Here is a 12,655-nt window from a genome sequence, read left to right on the forward strand (position 1 = left end):
GGAATCACTACAAATGCAGAAGTGCAATTATGGCTTAGGCAGTAATGTAGTTAAATTTTTGAAAGAAAAACTATTTCCTAAATATGCCTGGCAGAACGTGGGGCTGCCCAGAGCATCGTGCTAGTCCCTAATATTGCCACATGTCTGAAGATTTAGTTCAGATGGGTTTGCCATAATTTGGGATTATTCTTTTTCAGGGGAATACTGAAAATAACAAATATGTGAGTTCTTTACCCAGCCAATCTTTCCTTACCACCAGCATCAGTATGGAACCAGGAATGTGGTCTACACTTGCTGTCTGTCTGTCCCACTAAAAGGGTTATATGGCTATGCAGACTGAAACTTCTTCCAGCTGAAGAAACAATTGGAGACGTATTGCTATGAAATATCCTCATGTGAAGGTAATATAGAGGATGTTTTATTTTGAGAGTGATGGCCAGTTAATTCCAGTTTCTGGCTATTATAATGAGATACTTCAGAAAACAAGTCATTCTAGCTCCAAGAAGCATTATGAGCTGGGAAGCATCCACAGTTGTGAAAACTGCAGGAGGTATATCCAGTTCTACCATGCTGACATATTAGCTCAGCAAGGCAGTGAACTGAGCTTGTTTTGTCTCCAAAGTTTTTCTTTGTCTTCACATAGGCTGGCAGGTTTTAAAAAAAAAAAAACAGACTCTATGCTTCTTAAGCTTCTTGATGTCAGTGTTGTGGATCAGCATGATTTTTTTTTTTTTTTTAATTTTTTTTGTCTTATAGCAAAATGCACATTGCTTTACTGGATTTGTGTTTGAAATGTAATAATGGGACCCATTATGGTTTCCTGAACATAACTACACTTCAAAATCACTTTGTGTCTCCTTTCTGTAATAGTGATGTGAGAAACAAAAGGAACAGAAAAATGGTGCCTTGTTACTGCACTTACTTGCTTGGTGCATGTCTTTTCGTGGCATTTGCTTTGAATTCTGTCAAGAATAATCTATAACTATTGTCAGTTTTTAAAAAGCAATGTAGGTATATCAGAGTGAGCCAAATTCATGTATCTTATGTTGTTTTTTCTTTTTTTTTTCTTTTTTTTTTTTTTTTTTCTCTAGACTCTGAGAACTATCAGGTAGTTACTGTATTAGAGATTCATTTTACCTAACTTTCAGCACCAATAAGATAGGCATCTAATCTGAGCTACTCCCATATGCTCTCTAGGTACCTTCAGGTGGTGAATCACCCCTTCCATCCAAGAAATTTATTTTGGGAGAATGAGTCATTCTCCAGAAATGCCTGCCTGCTTGCAGCGACAATAGAGGCGGGTAAACTTAGGTTGGGGGCCTGTCACGTCTATACAGTATGGTCAGATGAAGCTCATTCTTTTCTACTCTTATCTGATGTGACTTGTTTAATAGCATGGTCATGGCTGTTTTAAAGAAAGAAGCATAAAATCACACCATGATTATTCCATAACATTTACTGTATGGTTTTTGAATCAAATCCTTTGTGGGCAGATAAATTAGGTATCTCACATGGCATTGCCCCCTGCATTTGTGCAACAAACCAGTATATTCAGAAGTATAAGGAGGGAGTAGATTGTTTTAGTTCAAAATTTGGCTGGTGAGCATTGCATCCTCTTGCTTCTGGTTAAGTGTATGAGTGATAGAATGAACGAGCACCTTGTTCCTCTCTTGTAGGGCATTACTTAAAACACACAGATTACCCCCAGGTTTTTAGATAACAATTCTCAGACTCTCTGGCATGATACATATGAAAGCTCTTGCAGCTACTCACCCTCCCCCTCTTTCCATGACTCGTCACATTTTGCATTCTTCCGGTAACATGCTCCATTAATTTTGCCTATAGCTAACTCATTGCACATTTGCATCATTAGCATAAAATTTTGACTTTCAAATTAAAAAAAAAGTCAGCTTTTGTTAAGGCAGATATTCATGTGTGATTATTATTAATATTGCTGCCATCAAATTCTGAATTTAGTACTTGTATTGTTACTGCTTAGTTACTATTAGACTGCTATATATGACTCCCTGTTAAGGTACTGTTATATGATACTATTTTGGCTCTTTTCTTTTTCTTTTTCTTTCTTTTTTTTTTTTTTTTTAACAATTAGTAACATAAAATACAGCAGGAGAAAAGGAGTAAAGCTTTTCTAAAGGTTCTTTTTTTTTTTTTTTTTTTTTTTTTTAGCTCCAAGCTGTGTCCAGCAGCATTTCTCTCTTTCATCTATTCCCTCCAAGGATATTTTTAATATCTTCAGCAAATCAGCCTTTCAATTCCTCCTTCAGAGAATTGTCCTTACAGTCTAGACCAAAGGGCCTGTGACATCCACAGTTAGGCACTGTCTGGGACCTAAATATAGGTACAACACACCTTGTAATGTACTGTGGTGCATGGCTACTGTAATAGTTACTGTGTTGTACTATGGGATTGTGGTGTTTCATCCAGACTACTGGTACTATGTTAAACAAGCAGAAACACAGTCAAATGTCATAGCATATGGTGTTGTTCCCAGTAAGCCCGTGGGCTAGGCCAGAGGAATTTCTAAGAGCTCTTCTCAAGCTCTAAAAAGCTTCCACCAACAGTGGCACGTATCTGTCAGGGCGCTGCTCTGCACGGTCTGCCCACAACACGGAACTGCTGCTGCCTCTGCTGCTTACAGGCCAAAATTGGGCTTGCTGACTTCTGCTGCATTCCCAAGCAAGCTGTTACATCTGAATAAAATCCATGCCACTGCCACATCCAGAATCTACTATATACCTGAGGTACAGGAATAAAAGAAGGGCATCTGCAGTAAGGCAACAGACTGAGGCAGTAAAGCAGTCATTGCCTGTGGCAGGTCCTGGGAGGCAGGCTGGGTGCTGCAGCAAGGCCAGCTTGTCTCTGGGCAGGTAGCTCTCCCCAGGAATGGCAGAACTGTAAGCAAAGAGAGAGCTACCTGCAGCTTCCTTTCCATGTATTCCACTTCTTCACATGGACATCTTTCAATTTTGAATGTAGTGCTAATAGCTTGGTTACTTCTTCAACAGCTATTTCATTTTCTTAGCTAACCTAACTAACTGGAACTGGAAACCTAAATTTTTTACCTTTCCTTCATTTTGTTTCTAGGTATGCAGAAAAAAAGTACCTTGTTAGCCAATTCCAGGTTTATTTTAACCTCACTTAATACACTGGGTCATGGTGTACATTTCCCCTTGATTATATTTTCATCAGTAAAATGGTTGCTGTGATTCCATATGCTTTTAATACTTAGGCTTAAGATAATTTAATCATTTTTAAAGAAATTGGAGGGGATATGTTTATTTGTTTCAAAGTAGATTTCTGAAGTTATCAAATAACAGGTGGTTCTTCAAAACTTAGCATTAGTCCGTTTTTTAAATTAATTGTATTTTGCTTCTACTATGCCAAACAGAAAATACAGTCATTAATTTGAGATGCACTCATTTACTACAAATGCAGTAGATTTGTTTTTAACCTTTAAAAATGCCGTTGTCTTTAAGAAATCCTGAAAGTTAGGTGATAGAATTGAATTTCTAACTAGGGCAATTGTTTGGAGTCCAAACAGGTCATTTGGATTAGAGATGTCAAGTCTTAGATGAGGGTGGCCTTCAGCAACCACTAATGTTCTCAGAAATAGATAGTAAGATCCAACTATTCTTTTATCAGAAAACTCCAGAAGTGGAGATTTCTTAAGTTTTTTCTTAGAACATGATGTGGGGAAGAGACAACTCATGCTGTACCACGTTTTGTTTCTGCTAAACAGCATACTGTAGGCCTCCCCTGATGAATGCAAATGATCACAGATTCTTTAGCCATATTGTAAGGCCTCTCAGTGTTGTTGCACTTGCAATCTCCATTAAGGATTAGAGGTGCAGAGCTATTTATGCACTTCCATTTAAGCAACACATCATTTAACATCTTACCTTTTGAATTCTTGTGGAAAAGTATAAATGAGAGAGGGAGGACTATTTTGGGCTAAATTTATCTTTAGATGGATTGTAATGAGACTCCTTGCCTTTAGTTAACAAAATCTGTTCAAAATGAGAACAGAACTGGACATTACTTTACTGGGAATGTGCTAGGCCATCTTTGAGATGGGAATAAAGGGGCTTTACAGAATTTTGAAAAAAGAGTGGAGGTGAACAGGCAGAATTTAGTCCTTAGACTTTGTGTAGGTAAAGGCCTTAATTCTTTCAAAATGTTCTCTAACATCCAGGCAAATTTATCCTAATGTCAACACTCATTGTCAGCTCTGTGAATCAAAACACTAGCTGCCAGCACGGAGGAACATAGGACAAAGATTCAGATATGCGCAGTAGATGAGTGAAAACAAATTTTCTTAAGCATTTATTAACATCATACAAATGTAGAATATAAGTTGGAAGGGACCCACAAGGATCACTGAGTCCAACTCCTGGCTCCTCACAGGACCACCCAAAAAATCAGAGCATGTGTCTGAGAGTGTTCTCTAAACACTTCTTGAACTCTATCAGGCTCAGTGCTGTGACCACTGCCCTGGGGAGCCTGTCCCAGTGCCCAACCACCCTTTGGGTGCAGACCTGTTCCCTAACTCCCAGCCTGACCCTCCCCTGTCCAATCTCCATGCCATTCCCTTGGGTCCTGTCGCTGTCCCCAGAGAGCAGAGCTCAGCGCCTGCCCCTCTGCTCCCCTCGTGAGGGAGGTGCAGGCCTCCATGAGGCCTCCTCTGCTCTGAGCTGAATAAACCAAGGGTCCTCGGCTGCTCCTCACATGTCTTCCCCTTGAGACCCTTCACCATCTTTGTAGATAAAGGTATTGTATTCTTCCTGATAATATCTGACATGTTGTGCAAGTCTGTTGTGGGATTTCCTGTGCTTATGAAGCCAGATGAAACACAAGGTGGATTATTTTGAAATCAAGAAAGGCTTTTAGAACATCTATCAAGATTTGTACTTCAGAGAAAATGTTCTGTCAACTAGCCAGAAGGCCACTAGGATATGTTGGTTCACAAGACTGATGCAACTTTAGCCCTGTATGGTTTTGCTTCATGTAGGGTAAAAAATCATAGAATCATCGAATAACTCAGGTTGGAAGGGACATTTAAGATCATGTAGTTCCAACCATTCTGCCATGGGCAGGGATGCCACCCACTAGATCAGGTTGCCTGGGGCCTCATCTAACATGGTCTTGAATGGCTCTAGGGATGGGACATCCACGACCTCTCTGGGCAACCTGTGCTAGCCTCTTTTAGTTTAAAACCATTCTGCCTTGTCCCGTCATTATCTGATTGAGCAAAAAGTTGCTCTTCATCTTTTTTATAAGCTCCCTTTAAGTACTGAAAAACTGCAATGAGGTCACCTCAAAGCTTTCTCTTCTTTAGGCTGAACAGCCCCAACTGTCTCAGCCTTACTTCATAAGAAAGGATCATTTTTGTGGCCCTCCTCTGGACCCGTCCTAACAGGACCACCTCCTTCTTGTGCTGGGGGCCCCAAACCTGGATGCAGTACTCAAGGTGGGGGGTTCATGACAGCAGGGTAGAGGGGCACAGTCCTCTCCCTCGACCTGCTAGCCATTTCTCTGTTGATGCAGCCCAGGATGCAGTTGGCCTTCTGTGCTGCAAGTGCACACTGCTGGCTCGTGTCGAGCTTTTCATCCACCAGAACCCCCAAGTCCTTCTCTGCAGGGCTGCTCTCAAAGAGTTCGTCTCTTCAGTCTGTACTCATGTCCAGGATTGCCCAGACCCCAATGCAGCACCTTGCACTTAGACTTGTTGAATCTCATTAGGTTCACATGGCATGGGCCCACGCTTGAGAAAGCTTGTCCACGTCCCTTTAGATGGCATCTCTTTCTTCTGTTGTATCAACTGCAGTATTCAAAACTGCCTGTAATATCATAGAGATGTTATGTTTTCTAATTAGAGAACAAGATATTAAGTCCTTTTTTTTTTTTTTTTTTTTTTTTTTTTTTTTCCCTGCACGTTCAATAGATGGTGGCATCATATGATGCTTTTTTCAGTTGTGATACCTTAAATTAGTTTGCCCAGCAGCTAAACAGTGGACAGAGAGTTTATACTTATCTTCCAAACAATGACTTAAACACCACTGTAGATAATGGCACTGTTTTTTCAGAAGAGATATTAGGTAGGGCTCTAGGGAGATTTTCTTATCTTTCTGAGAACTGCTACACAGGAAACAAATTTGATGCTATATTAAACCTGGAGTGAATACATTACTGTCAAAGTAGTTATTACTAGTTTACCCTGGTGTACTTCTGAGCAGAAATTGGCAGTATAGATTCTGTCTGGGTGGGTGCTAAAGATGAACAGATGGATGCTTTTTGCCACATTTTATCTTAAGCATTGAATAAAATGGTAATGACGTATTTGGCTACGACAATTTCTGCGACTGGAAGTTTCTGAAACTAAAAATGTTTCATCTGTGCATCTCTCTTCCTCTTTTATAAGCTATTCTGGTTTTCGTTCTTGATGACTGAACTTTTCTGCTTTATGTACAACTCTAAATTTACTTGTTATTAATGCTACTGCCTAGGCTAGACAAGAAAAAGACTAATTTTAACTCTGCTTGACACCACGGGCAGTGTTTGGCATCATGTTGGAGTGATTTATATCTCTCAGATTAAACTGCATACTTCTGGTGAGGACTAGATTGTCACCTGCATCCCAAATCAAAGCAGTTGCACTGCCCTGAATGTTGGTGGTTTGTTTGTTTGTTTGTTTTTAATAGGAACTAAGGTGCAGAACTTCCCAATGCTGGAATGAGAAAAGTAAATGCTTCTTTTTCAGGGAAACATTCAGTAACTTTTAAAGTGGATGAAACTATTCTCTGTTAAGGTTGTTATACATAAAAGATTTTCCAGTGCCTCGCTTACTTATTTTGTTTTCTTTTAATAGAACAGACTAATGATAAAATAAAACTGTACCAATTCACAGTCTGTTAAAATTTTCCTTAAAATTGAGTTCATCATTCAGAATGGCTATCATCCATTTTTAATTAAATTATATTAATGTAATCTTTTATGATTATGTTCATGAGATAGCCCTTAATGGTTGCTTTCCTGGACTGCCAGTACAGTCTCTGTGTATGTCGTGTGTCAAAGTGTCAGACAGATGATACAGATGATGCAAATTGGGCAAAAACCGTGAAGCTGTAAAATTAGCGAACCTCTGCTCTCGATATTTTTATCTTTCATGTGTCGCATTTTTAAAGAGGTTTCTAGTCTTGTTAGAATTGGCAATGACAGAGGGTGACACCATCACTGAAACAGTGAAACATATATCTGCTTATTTTAGCTATCTGACTGTGTGTTTTTTTCTCTTGAGGTCCATCTGCTACCACTGGCTCAGCAATCTGATTTAGATGCACCACAATGCCCTTCCATCCCAGAAACTGCATAAATGCAGCACTGATTCACAATCTTAAATCTAAGTGGGTGGAAAGTGCATTTCATTACACTAGGGCTTGAATTCTTCAATTTCTTTTCTCTTGCTTCTGGGAAGATTGAGAGCTTTGGTATTCTAGCAGTGGGATTAGATATAAACCTTAAAAAGCCTTCTTTCATTGAAGGGGGCACTATGGGTTTCCTGGCTCTCACTCTGGTCTGAACTTGCCTTAAACACAGTCATTCATCTCCAGCTTGCTTCAGTTTGGTGCAAAGCTTGGCAAAAGTAAACTCCATCTTTCTGTTTCTCATTTTTCATGTCTCACCAATGTACATTTTTTCTACTCACATGTCCCCTGGCTTGTCTGCATCACCTCCGTGACCCCTCTTGCATTAACTCTGCCTATTGTTGCCAGCATAGGTTACAAAATCCTCTCATCTTTGAGATGCTGTTCAGGGGGCTGGGACGTATGCTACAAGTCAAAATGGCTGTGGTCAAACTTGGGGTTTCCATTCAAAGTTTCAGGAGCACAACATCATTGTCTTGAGTTTGGCGTCTGTCACCTCAGGGTGAACAAAAGAGTTGTAGTTGAATAAAGTTTCTGTAGCTCAGCAGGGGCCACTTACAGACCTATCTGCTGTAGCCTCCCCAGATGGGTGCCTGATTATACAGCAAGAGCTACCATGACAGTGCTACCACAGGAGCTGGTGGAATGTCAGGATGGGCTTGCTAATGAACACTAACAACCCTTGGGTAAGCATGAATCCTGTCTTCACAGATTCAGTGACAGAAAATGACCTTGTCTTAGCAGCAAAGGAACACTGACAATGCCAGGCTATCAGCCTGTGATGTGGCAAATGTCACAGTTACTTATTCCCTAGTTTCTAGTTGTGATAATATGAGCTCCACAGGCTCTCTGCCTGAGTATCAGCTCCTTGGTGTGGGACATGCATTTGGATGCTTATCTATAGTTGGGTGTATTTTCCTTAATCTCCTGGTTGCCAGTGTCCTGAATGGTATGCAGTATGCCACAGCCTTTGGGAGGCCTTAGGATGAAGCAGACAGGGTACTCAGAACTTCCCCAAACCCCAGAGCCAGCCCACTGGAACAGGGCACTCTGTAGGGCCAGCATCCTGTGAGTGTCCTTTATCACCCAAGGGCAAGGTACCTCTCTTGTCTTTTCTCCCAGACTGAGTACTGGCTTATCACAGACAGACATAAGACATACTCCTAGACAGAACCTTTTTAGTCCCTGCCTTCCACATATGGGAACAGGAACTACACTGTGGTCACAGAAGTCTGTGTGAGGTGACTAGAGGAAACAAACTCCTGCATACCATCTTGCTGGGCAACTTTTATGAATTTCATGTCTGAATCAGGGGAAGGAGGTGTCCAGAGAAGCTGCAGTGACTGAAACCTGGCTCTCTAATAAGAGTTTCAAAGGGATCTTGTAACAGAGAGTAGATCTCCTGTCAGAGACTTGTAGGGATTTCCTTGGAAGGGTAGCTGTGGTGTGTAACCTCAGAGTGATAAATGTAATCCTAGCCCTTGAGATAGGAGGTATTGATTTTTTAACAATTTAAATCTCTGTCCTGGTGTGCTCTACCTGGATTTATCCTAGACATGACCTCATGCTGTCCAGACATTTTATGAGAAAAAACACTGTGTTTGATGGGTTTCTTGTAGGCAACTGGTATAGTAATGGAAAAAAAATGTGTGTTGCTCTGTAGCTCTCCTCAAGTAACACGGAGCTGGGACCAAGTCCATGTGAAACCATGAAGCTTGTTGGAGCCAGCTCAAGCCATTTGGGTGCTCAAACCTCCACTTTGTTTGAAGTGTTGGGTCTAAATGCCAGCCAGAACTTACCCCAGCTGAGCCAGAGCTGTGCATGGGCTGTTTGGGCAGCTGGCTGTTACCAGCCCATCTGAGCTCTCCTTGCCCGCTTCTCAGTGGGGTCATTTTTTTCTGGGTTTCTTTCTAATATATCACGACGCTTTGTAAAGTTTGTGAGTTGAATTTGAGTGCTGTTTTCTAAAATGCCTTCAAGTAGTGAATATAACCTGACAGAACACGTAACACAGATTTTCTGAAAGAAATTGATGATGCTGCCTAAAGCCAGCCTAATCCTTCCTCTGCAGATATTAACTGTTTACCCCAAGCAAGTGGTACTTGCCCAATTGCTGTTTCAGGTTAAGCAGCTCATCAGAAACAAAAAGATAGCAGTAACAAAAGAAGATTGACAACTTAAAAACAGTGTCTTGCCACAAAATTTAAAAGCACTAAAACAACACCACTATGATTGGAAATAAAAATTATCATGGAAGAAGTCCCCTAGAGAGGTGAGTTATCTGAGGCTTAGTCAATTAGTGTTTGAAAGCAATCTGGGAAAATTTTTGAATATATGTCTCCGTTCACCCAGTTGTTCTGAAAACTAGGAGAAAGTGGCTGTGGCAAAAGACCACAGAAGTGGTTCCCCTGTGCTCTCCTGAAAGCCAGAAGCATGCACCCATGCCTCCTTCAACTTATCTTTAAGCCAGTCTTTCATACTATTTTCTGCTCCTCACCTTTCTTCAGAATGAGCACAGGTGAAATTACAGATGCTGTACAATAAGTCCAAAGATAAAGTACGAATCACTTTCTGTTGTATGTCTAATTCTGGCTGCCTCACCTCCATGCAATCAACAAATGATTGCTTTTAATTTTTTTTTTTGCCTTTTTTTTTTTTCCTTTTATTTTCCTTATTTTATTTTTTTTTTTCCATCTGAAAGTGGCATGTAGAGTGGAGCTGCACCAGAGGTACATTTTCTGGAAAAGTTTCAATGTAATTGGGCAATGTCAGTTTTGCAGACAAGGAACCCTAAAAAAAACACCCAGGTGTTTCATTTTTTGAAATGCCTTGTGATATTTTCTGTAAAAATCTTATCTCAGAATCAGCTCGACCTAGAAATGTCAGTACGTTGGAGATGCTTGCTAGTGTGGATCTTGGCAGTCCAGAGTGTCTCAGCAGGCTCTAATGACTCTGCCAAAAAGTCTTGTGGAGAAAATTAATCTCTAGCAGAGCCAAGTTGCTTCAGAAAATGAACCAGGGACTTAGATGATTTGCCATAGTGAAGCATCTTCAACAATTATAAATAACCTGCCTTGCTCCCTCTCTCTCATGCCTCTCTGGCTGTGCACTTGACTCAAAGCTATTTCCAGTGCTTGGAAAACCCGGCCACCATCATGCCTCCTGTATGCTGTGTGCAGGTGGTGGGAGGTAAGACCACGAAGATTTTTCTTCATTCACTATTCTTTGGTGCTCTAAAGACTGGATTTAAACCAGGATTAGGACTGCCTTCTGGAGAAGACAGTGCCTCTTGTTTCCCAATATCTAGTCAAATTGAGTGCTTCTACCTTCTCCTTGGGAAAACAGTGCCATAGGGCATGCTATGATGAATCCAAGGGTATGGGCTAAGGAGAGGGATATACGGAGGGAAGGAAGATGGTAGCAATACACTGAGAAATGGATTGAATCAGAAAACTCTGATGTCCATCCCTGGCTGCTGTGAATTGATGTAAAGGTGCAGGGAGTGGAGCACAGCGGAGCTGACTGCATGTCAGCCACTCATGACACAATTGCAGCCCTACTGCTGCCATGTGCAGCTTGGCAAGGTCTGGCAAACCCTGGGACACCCAGGGCAAACAAACCTGTGCTGTGTTGTGAGCTGTCACGTATAGGAAGCTATCGGCACACAACAAGGTGCCTTCTATACGTAACAGAAGGGTAAGGAAAGCTGATCCATGAGCCCTAGTTCTGTTTTGCTTCTTTGCCTTCATGCAGCCCAAGTACGGTCTTCCCAGGATTACTTAAGCAATGGATTCATATTCTGAATAAATTTTGCCTGGGTTACAGGCTTTGCCTGGGTGTCAGGGGAGGAAATGTTCAGTGTGGGAGAGTCTGGGACCAAAGCTTTGTCTTTGGGTTTATCCTGTGTTCTTCTCCCCTCTGAACAGGGAATGGTACAGCTCGTGAGGAAGGTTAAGACAGAACCTGCAGAAAGGTTACAAAACTAGGCAGTCGACTTTTAGCATTCAACAGAACCTGCTACAGTAAAAAAAAGAAAAAAAGAAAAGAGGAAAGCTGGGTCCCATTTGGCAGCACTGGGCTTAGGGAGAAAGGTTGAGTGAGTCAGTAGTAAATAAATGGGGTATGTGGCAAGACAACAGGTGGCTGTATCAGCAAGAATATACATGACCTTCTGTTGTTCCTCTGAGCTCCTGTTTGACAGAAAGCTCTAATCATTTTGGGTAAACAGAGCTATAAGCTACAGATAGACAAAAAGGCACAAGAAGGAAATTATTCAGTAGGCAGAGAAAGCAAACCTGCTCTCTTCAGCTTTTTTCCATCTGTTGGTCCCCATTGAGAAATTGAAAAGGCAGTCGCTGGGGAGTCCTGATCTGCTGGCAATCCAAAGTGATTATTTGATTTGCTTTCACGCAGTTGCAGTGTTGAATCTCAGTGTTCCAGCAGGAGCCAGCCTTATTATTTCAAGGTATTTTAGCTTTCACAGTCACTGTTTTTCTCGTAAAGCTTTAGTTTTCAAAATATGCTCTAATCTAACATAGTATAAATTTAAAGATTATCGAAATTTAGGTAACATTAAACTGTGATGGGGGAAGGGAAGTGTACAGCAGTTTCCAATTTGTGATTTTTTTTTTTTTTTTTGCAGCTTTGAGTTGCAGAAATAATAACAGTATTTAAAGGAGTCAGCAAGGGGCTGTAATAAGCAGAATGCCTTTCATGGCTATGAACATGCTGTCCATGTAATGTGTGTGATTCATCTGGATTCACTATATTTTTTTTTCACTATATTTTTTTTTCCTTATTATATTAGTTACAGTTTGCACTCTTCTTTGTATCAGAAAAATCCACATATTTACTTTTCCTGAGGTCCTCATTTCCGTGGACCTCCAATACTGACTTGAAGCAGACCAGTCTGGTCTGACTGATGTTAATTGGAGTTATCTCCACTCATTTCTCACACTGCAATAGTTAGAACACAACCCCACTACATATGTCAAGCAAGGAATTATTAAAGAGATATTCTTAGAAAGAAAATATTGCCTTCCCTTCCAAACAACACCTTCTCTCCAGTACTCATACTCCCAAGAATCAAAGTCAGAACAGAAACAAATGTTGGCCTCCACAGAATTCGTGCTAGAGGACATTGATGTCTTGGGGGACCTCCACAATCAAACTGGTGCAAAAATCTTAAACCTCACATGGCACCTCCTTGATGT

This window comes from Anas platyrhynchos, chromosome 3, assembly GCF_047663525.1.
Source record: "Anas platyrhynchos isolate ZD024472 breed Pekin duck chromosome 3, IASCAAS_PekinDuck_T2T, whole genome shotgun sequence".
NCBI lineage: Eukaryota > Metazoa > Chordata > Aves > Anseriformes > Anatidae > Anas > Anas platyrhynchos.